This window comes from Ovis aries, chromosome 2 (assembly GCF_016772045.2).
Source record: "Ovis aries strain OAR_USU_Benz2616 breed Rambouillet chromosome 2, ARS-UI_Ramb_v3.0, whole genome shotgun sequence".
Classification (NCBI taxonomy): domain Eukaryota; kingdom Metazoa; phylum Chordata; class Mammalia; order Artiodactyla; family Bovidae; genus Ovis; species Ovis aries.
Window position 1 is genome coordinate 181,437,022 of NC_056055.1, and position 8,834 is coordinate 181,445,855.

Consider the following 8,834-nt stretch of genomic DNA (forward strand, 5'->3'; position numbering starts at 1 on the left):
CAGAAGTTGCAGTCTTAAATAGTTTTACTTTAATGTAATTACACACCTTCATATCACCACATGCTGTTGGACACACGGATCCACTCTGGCACAAATGGAAATACCCAGGAAGACAATACCAGGAGGTGCGGTTCACTCCGGGCCATCATGGAGGTTGGCCACCACACCCAGATTAAAAATTTACATAAATGTAAATCATACACTGCTTCCTTCAACTGAGTAATATTGCCTCAAAACGCAAAACAAAACAATAAATAAAAGACAGAACCTTCAGCTTCACTAAATAGTACTGTTAGTGTTTTAGTAAGAAATGTGGGGAAGGAGCTGCAGTGGCCAGGCAGTCCAGCTTCACGAAGGCTCTTGGCCACTGCGGCCGGCAGGGAGGATGCCCAAGAGCAAGGTCAGATGCTCTGAGGGCCTGGTGAAGGAGGAGCCCAGGAGAAGATCCCGAGGTTGTCAGCTAAACAGGCTCCTGAAAAAGTGGAAACAAAGCTAAGAAAGGTGGCAGAAAAGGATAAATCTTCAGACAAAAAAGTGCAAACAAAGGGAGAAAGAGGAGCAAAGTGAAACAGGTGGAAGGAGCAAACCAAGAGACTAAAGACTTACCTGCAGAAAACAGGAGAGATTAAAAATGAGGAGAGTCCAGCCCCCGATGAAGCAAGGGAGAAAGAAGCCAAGTCTGATTAATATCACACACCCAATCTTATCAGTGGCCCCTGTCTCCCTTCTTGTACAACCCAGAGGAATATTTTTGTCAACTATTTTGTAAATGCAAGATTTTTAGTAGCTCTAGAAACATTTTAAAAAAGGAGGGAATCCCAATACCCCCCTCCTTTTTTTTGAGGTGAAATCGTTTAATTTACTTTTTTTTTTTGGTACAATAGTGGGATATTGAATATGAGATGCTTTGATTGTCTTGGATGTCAGCTTAACATTCCACAGATGGGGAAGCTTTATATATCCTATAATACAAAGCATACTAAATGGCAGTTTGGAGTCAATTGTGCTTTTAATGTCTTGAACACTTAAATTACCTCTCTTCTTATGTTGTTTTTGGTAGAATTGTTTCCTAATGCAAACTGCTCACTGCTTGAGCTTGGCACTCCTGCTCAGAATTTTGTGCACTCTATAACATCTTTGGTCATGGTAGTCCAGTTTTCCTACCAACTTTGTTAATGTGCTGTGAACAATTGACAGTTTGAGGATGTAGTGTATATGATATTAAATTGTGAATTAGTGGGATTTCTGCTGTGACAGTATATCAGCATTTGAAGATATGGGTACTTGATAGCTTGTTAAGGAAGATCTGCTGGAGGAGGGCATGGCAACGCATTCCAGTATTCTTGCCAGGAGAATCCCATGTATAGAGGAGCCTAGTGGGCTACAGTCGATAGGATCCCAAAGAGTAGGACATGACTGAAGCGACTGAACACATACACATGCAAGAGTTGTATACAAATTGATATATCTATTTTGATCCTCAAAACTACCAATAAAATCTCAATTATGAAAAAAAAGTGAATTACTTAAATATATTTTATTTAAGATTATTCTCTTTTCTACATGATAATATTAAAGCTTCATAAATGTATTGCATGCTGATAAAAGAATAATTATTTCAATGATACTTGAATTATGGATAGTTTTTGTGTTACTGTGAAGTAGGAGATCAGTTTAGAAGTGATATAAACATATAATTTGGACAGCCACTGATTACTTGTTTATCATTATTATTTTTAATTATTTTAATAGTTGCATGCAAATAAGAAATGGATGTGTTTTCAATAGCTTGTTAGATAAAAAGGCCCAAACATAGTTTGGAAAACTGCAAGAACAGAGGCTTAAAAGTTGTCATGATATTCTACAATTTAAGGATAATTATCAATTAACTTGGATTTTGATACTGTACATCTGTGAAAACTTATCACCAAATGCCTTAAAAATTATAATTTACATTATGAATTATATAACATTCATATGAAATGTTTATATGCACATTATGAATTACTTTTCTGTCAAGAAAAGATCCATGCATGGGAGGTATATGATCAAAATTTATTTCTTTTGTCAAAAGGCAAATCTAAGTTTATAACTTACTGGGGCTTGTTACACTTTGGGTAACAGTTCAAAAGAATAATCTGAGCTCACTGAAGTTGCTTCAAAATCACTTCTATTTCCAATAACACACCACTGTGATACTGATTTTGCTACTATGAATGTTATCAAAACAAGCCATTGAAGGCAACTTTTTAATTCCATCTTCCCCCAAATTGTATCTTTTTGAGCAAAGAGCTGTTCTAGGTGCCTTTTACAGTTTTACAGGGAATTGAAATTTTTTTCATTAAGATAATTTTTTAAGGACCAAAATAAATGTCCATCCAAAGGCATGTTCACCATGTCTGATGAATACAGTGGATGAATCAGAACTTCCTAGCCAACCTGTAACAGTTTTTGACAGGTCATCAAAGAAATAATTGGTCGAGCATTACCCTGATGAAAGATTATGTGTTTTCTGTTGATCAATGTCAGATGCTTTTCATTGAGTACTGCTTTCAATTGGTCTAATTGGGAGCAGTACTTTTTGGAACTAATCATCTGGTCCTCCAGAAGAAGCTCATAAGAGAGAATTCCCTTTCAATAATACTGTATACACCATATCACCTTCTTTGGATGAAGACCAGCCTTTGGTGTGGTTGTGCTTAGTCACTCAGTGGTGTCACACTCTTTGCAACCCAGTGAATTGTGGGTTGCCAGGCTCCTCTATCCATGGGAAGTCTCCAAGCAAGAATCCTGGAATGGGTTGCCATACCCTCCTTCAGGTTTGATGTGGTCAGTGATGGTTCATTTAGTTAGCCCCATAACCTCTTCCATTCCACATTATTGCACAGTATCTGCTTTTCATCTTCCATCACAATTTGTTTTAAAAATAAAACATTTTAGCTATATTTAATTAGAAAATTGCATGTGGAAATATGGCTCTTTTTCACTTATATGGAATCCAAAAATCAGAGTGATTAACATAACCAAGTTGGCACAAATGATCTTCAACTTTTGATTTGGATATTTTGAATTGTGGTATAACCTTAATTGTTCTCAATTAATGTCTTGATCACTATCAACTTTAACTGATCTACTCAAATGTAGAGCATCATACAGTGAGAAATCTCAAGCATGAAACTTCGCAAACCACTCTTCACACGTTCAATTGTCACAGCACTTTCTCCATACATTGCACAGATCATTTTTTTTGCATTTCAGTGTGTTTTTACATTTCTTGAAATGATAAAGTATAGTATACTGAAAATGTCATTTCCCTTCCATCTTCAATATTAAAATGACTGCACAAAAATTTACCAGTTTTGATAAGTTTTTAAAATAGTGCACACTGATAGGACAGCTATCATAGCACAATCTAACAAAACTATTCTGGATGAAGTTAAAGGCAACTAAGCACTACTAGGTCCATGTTATGGAAAAACACTGAACAAATCTTTTGCCCAACCCAATAAGTACTATTTTCTGTTAGTAACACTACTGTTAATGCAGCCTACATTACATAAGTTAGTAAGAGGCAAGCTCATTTATCACATTAACATTTCATTGTTAATATAAGAGATATTTCTGAAAAATGTGCTTGCAGATCTTTAATATGGAGAATCATTGTATCCCTCATACATTTCCATTTGGGTATAAGTGTAGAATGACAAAAAAGTGATGTAGTATTTTTATATTAATTGATTACTCACATTTGCAATGAGTAATTCATATATTTAATTATTTTCTAATGTTATGCTTGTTCTGATTGTATTAAAATTCCATATGCCTGTTAGCTTTAATGAATGAAAAACCTTGGGCTTGTATATTATACACCTTTATTTATTTATTTAGCAATTCATTTTAATTCTTTTAAGTGTTAGACTGTGATGTATTGAGATCTTTAAAAAATTGTTTTGTCAAAGATAGAAAATGCTGATCTATATCATTCTCAGTTGCTCAGTTGTCTCTGACTCTTTGTGACGCCCTGGACAGTAGTCCACTAGGCTCCTCTGTCCATGGGATTATCCCAGCAGGTAAGAATACAGGAGTTGGTAGCCATTTCCTCCTCCAGGGGATATTCCTCACTCAGGGGCTGAACCTGCATCTCATGTGGCTCCTGCATTGACAGGAGAATTCTTTATTGATCAGTAACCTGGAAAGCCCAGTAAGTTGATCACAAGTTTATTATAACTACTTTGGTTTGGGCCCCACAGAAAAACTGTAATGGATTTAGAACTCAAAACAGGTTTCCCCACTATCTGAAAGTAAAGTATTTCTATGAAACCTTTAGTCAGCCAAAGTGGTGTTAAATGAAGAAGCAATTACCTTTAGGACACATCTTGCTAACAGATGCACAAAATACATAGAGATAAAGTGCAGGTGCTCACAGATGCAGTTCAGAGCTATGGTGCTTGTTGATGCTGAGATGCTGAATGTAGTTCTTGGGGAAGAAGGTTGGAGATGCCACTCCCTTGCATAGGTGCTTGCTGCCTCCTAACAGTTCACTGCTATAAAATAAACACTGAACCCTATCACTTTTGCCTTTTGCTTTTTTCCATAAAAGTGAAAATGCTCTTTGGATTTCTTTCAGAGGGCAAAACAAGTACTAACGTAGGCTATTCATAAAAGGGAAGGAGTGTGAAGTGAACTTTTGAAAAGTGGAGGTTATCTGAATAGAGAGAGTTGTATGGGGAGGGGAGAGATAAATTAGGAGGTTGGGATTAACAAATACACACTACTATATATAAAATAGATACCTAATAAGGACCTACTGTTATAGCACAGGGAGCTCTACTCAATATGCTATAATGACTTATATGGGAAAAGAATCTACAAAAGTGTGTATATAAGTATATGTATAACTGATTCACTCATAGCCGAAGCTAACACAAGACTGTAAATCAACTATACTGCAATAAAAATTTAAAAACTAAAACAAGAAAAGTTGTACGGAGTGTTTCTCAGGGAGGAATGGTAAAACAAACAAAAATGAAAAAACAAACCACACAACATTCAGTCTATGGAGTTAAAGTCTGAAGAACCTTGATTCTTTTTCTTTGGCAACCTAAAGAAGACAGAGAAAATAAATGGAATTTAAAAGAGCACCTTCAATTTTTTCCCACTTTCGCATAATGGCTTTGCCAATAATGTTGGCAAAGAACGTTGGTTCTTTAGAAAAATGATATAGATTTTATCTGATTGCCTTGAAATATTTTTCTTTTCCACTGAAATTATTCAGTAGTGATGTATAAAAATGAATTCTACTATATGATTTAGAGACTGGTATTTCTGTAGTACTAATGAAAACAATAACGCTGATGTACTTTTGAATTTAGATGAAAAGATGAAAACTGCTCAAATTATTTATAAGAATACTCATCATATTTTTCTTTTGGTGCTAATTTTATATATTTCATGTACAAAAATTACACTGAATCAGAAATCATCATTCATGTGAATATTACAATATTTTGAGACCTTTTTTGCATGTTATATATTTTTACATCTGTTAAACTATTACACATGTTAGATGTTTTGTATGCATTTGATTTAGTTCACATAAGAATTCTGCAGAATAAGTAGTGTACCATCATTCTGCAGATAGAAAACCTGAGGCGCAAGAAAGTTTACTAGTATGCCCAAATGCACCAAAGTGAATGATGTTAGTGACAAAATTTAAACCTAAGTCATTCTGATTTCTTTTCTACTCTATTATTTCAACACAATATTCATTCACTAACACAATTTCACAAACGACTTTGCTTTAAAACTAAAAATATGCATAAATTGAAAAAAGCTACTAGGTGAAAGTTACAAAATTGAGAAAAATCACCATTTGATTACTTGGAATTCACTACAAACAAAGCTAGTGGAGGTGATGGAATTCAAGCTGAGCTATTTCAAATCCTATAAGGTGATGCTGTGAAAGTGTGCACTCAATATGCCAGCAAATTTGGAAAACTCAGCAATGGCCACAGGACTAGAAAAGGTCAGTTTTTATTCCAATCCCAAAGAAAGGCAATGCCAAAGAATGTTCAAACCAGCGCACAATTGCACTCATCTCACACACTAACAAAGTAATATTCAAAATTCTCCAAGCTAGGTGTCAACAGTATGTGAACTGAGAACTTCCAGATGTTCAAGCTGGATTTAGAAAAGGCAGAGGAACCAGAGAGCAAATTGCCAACATCCACTGGATCATAGAAAAAACAAGAGAGGTCCAGAAAAATAGCTACTTTTGCTTTATTGACTACACCAAAGCCTTTGACTGAGTGGATCACAACAAACTGGAAAATTCTTCAAGAGATGGGAATACCAGACCACCTGACACGCCTCCTGAGAAATCTATATGCAGGTCAAGAAGCAACAGCTAGAACTGGACATGGGACAACAGACTATAACAAACAAAAAATATTTGAACAACAAACAACAACATTTCCAAATCATGAAAGGGGTAGCTCAAGGCTGTATATTGTCACCCTGCTTATTTAACTTATATGAAGAATACATCATACAAAATGCCGGGCTGGCTGAAGCACAAGCTAGAATCAAGATTGTCAGGAGAAATATCAATAACATCAGGTATGGAGATGACACCAACCTTATGGCAGAAAGCGAAGAAGAACTAAAGAGCTTCTTGATGAAAGTGAAAGAGGAGAGTGAAAAAGTTGGCTTAAAACTCAGCATTCAGAAAGCTAAGATCATGGCATTTGATCCCATCACTTTATGGCTAAAAGATGGGGAAACAATGGAAACAGTGAGAGACTTACTTTTTTTTTATATCAAAAGTCACTGCAGATGGTGACTGCAGCCATAAAATTAAAGACACTTGCTCCTTGTAAGAAAAGTTATGACCAACCTAGACAGCATATTAAAACAGCATATTAAAAAGCAGAGACATTACCTTGCCAACAAAAGGTCTGCCTTGTCAAAGCTATCATTTTTCCAGTAGTCATGTATGTGTGTGAGAGTTGGACCATAAAGAAAGCTGAGCACCAAAGAACTGATGCTTTTGAACTATGGTGTTGAGAAGACTCTTAAGAGTCTCTTGGACAGCAAAGAGATCAAATCAGTCCATCCTAAAGGAAATCAGTCCTGAATATTCATTGGAAGGACTGATGCTTGCTGGGGGCCAGCGTGAGGAACTCCACCCATAGCAAAGGTCATCAGGAAGGAGGCTTGGCATACGCAAAGGCATGATCAAGCCTCAGGAAACCCCCTGTTCCCGAGCATCCAACCCCCAAACCAGAGTCTGTTTCATGCTCTCACCTACACCTCTGACTTTACGGGGGGCTCTCCCCATAACCATTTCTCTCAGAGAAGGAGTTAACTTGCAGCAGCTCCAGTTAATAAAAATCCCTGGGTGTGACAAGAGTGTTTCAACTTAGAAATTCCTCTGGAGGTCCTCTAGCCTCCCTGGTCAGGTTCATACGGCCACATGTGATTGTTTACAGCCTCCCAATCATAAGAGGCATGAGATGCTTTAAAACTTTCTAAATACAGACTCTTTTGAGAAGTTACAAAATTATTAGTATAGTATAGTGGGTTGATTAGAAATTATATTGGTGAAGAGTTTTTTCTTTTGTCCTGCCAATAATCACTGCTAATTCCCTGCCCTGGGTGTGACAAGGGTGTCTCAGGTCAAACCTCTCTGCTGACAGACTAGCTTGTGTGACAACCTCTCAACCATAAACAGCACAGAGAGTTTGGAGTATTAGCATAGGGCTTTTCTCATTGTTGAGTCAGTGATTGCCGCCAGGCCTCCATATCCTTAGGCACCTGGGAATATATTAATCAATGTATTTGGAATATAGAAAAGGAAATATAATAGTTCTTGATGTTAGCAATACTAGACTTTTTGAGTTAATAAATTTTCTCTTTTGTTATAGATCACTGTACTTTGTTATAAATCACTGTGTCCTTGCTATGCAAAAATGTAACTTTATCACTATCTAAAGACTAAATAGATCTTACGGGGAACACTGGTGAAGGGTTTTCATTTGTTGAGCCAATATTTGCTGCTAAATTTTCATATTCCTTGCCCTTATAATGAATATAACTAGCATATAGGAGAAATAAGTATTAACCTTTAAGATTAACCATGTTAAACCTTAGGCTGAGTAAATTCCTTTCTTAGTTGTAATCCACTACACCCTCACCCTATAGGAATGCAACTTTATTTGGAGGGTGGCACTTGGTTTAAGAAAAAATCACCCCTGGAAAAAATAAGTTTTCTGGTTAACTGACCGTTATCAGAAAGCGCCGTAAAATGTCAGCAGGCCTCATGGCCAGAAGATGATGTAAAACCCATAAGACATTTGTATAATTTTATATGAAGCACCTGATTGTGACAAGAGTCAGGTCTGCTGACCCACGCGTGACTCTGTATTCATCCTTATGTATAACAAAAGGTATATAAACAAACCTGAAAAATAAAGAAATCGGATCAGTTTCTGGAAAGACTGATTCCCCCATGTCGTTTCTTTCTTGCTCCCCGTTTTTCTGGCTGAATTCCCATCTAGAGCGTGGATGCTATTCCACGTAAACCAAGTTATTTAGCCTCTTTTTCTCCACTAATTTTCCTACTACACTATCCGTTTCTAATCTCTCTGTATATCTGTAATTAAGATTTTTCCTAGGATGCCGATTCCGTCCCCACCTTCGAATCACCCTGGGTCCACCGGGGCTGGACCCCGGCAGATGCTGAAGCTGAAATTCCAACACTTTGACCACCTGATGAGAAGAACTGACTCCTTGGAAAAGACCCTGATGCTGGGAAAGATTGATGGCAGAAGGAG

At 36.7% G+C, this 8,834-nt stretch overlaps 1 pseudogene; it reads left to right on the forward strand.

The window, feature by feature from the left end:
• The first annotated feature begins 385 nt into the window (after positions 1 to 385).
• On the forward strand, positions 386 to 687 carry LOC101109775 (non-histone chromosomal protein HMG-14-like; annotated as a pseudogene).
• Positions 688 to 8,834: the final 8,147 nt, after the last annotated feature.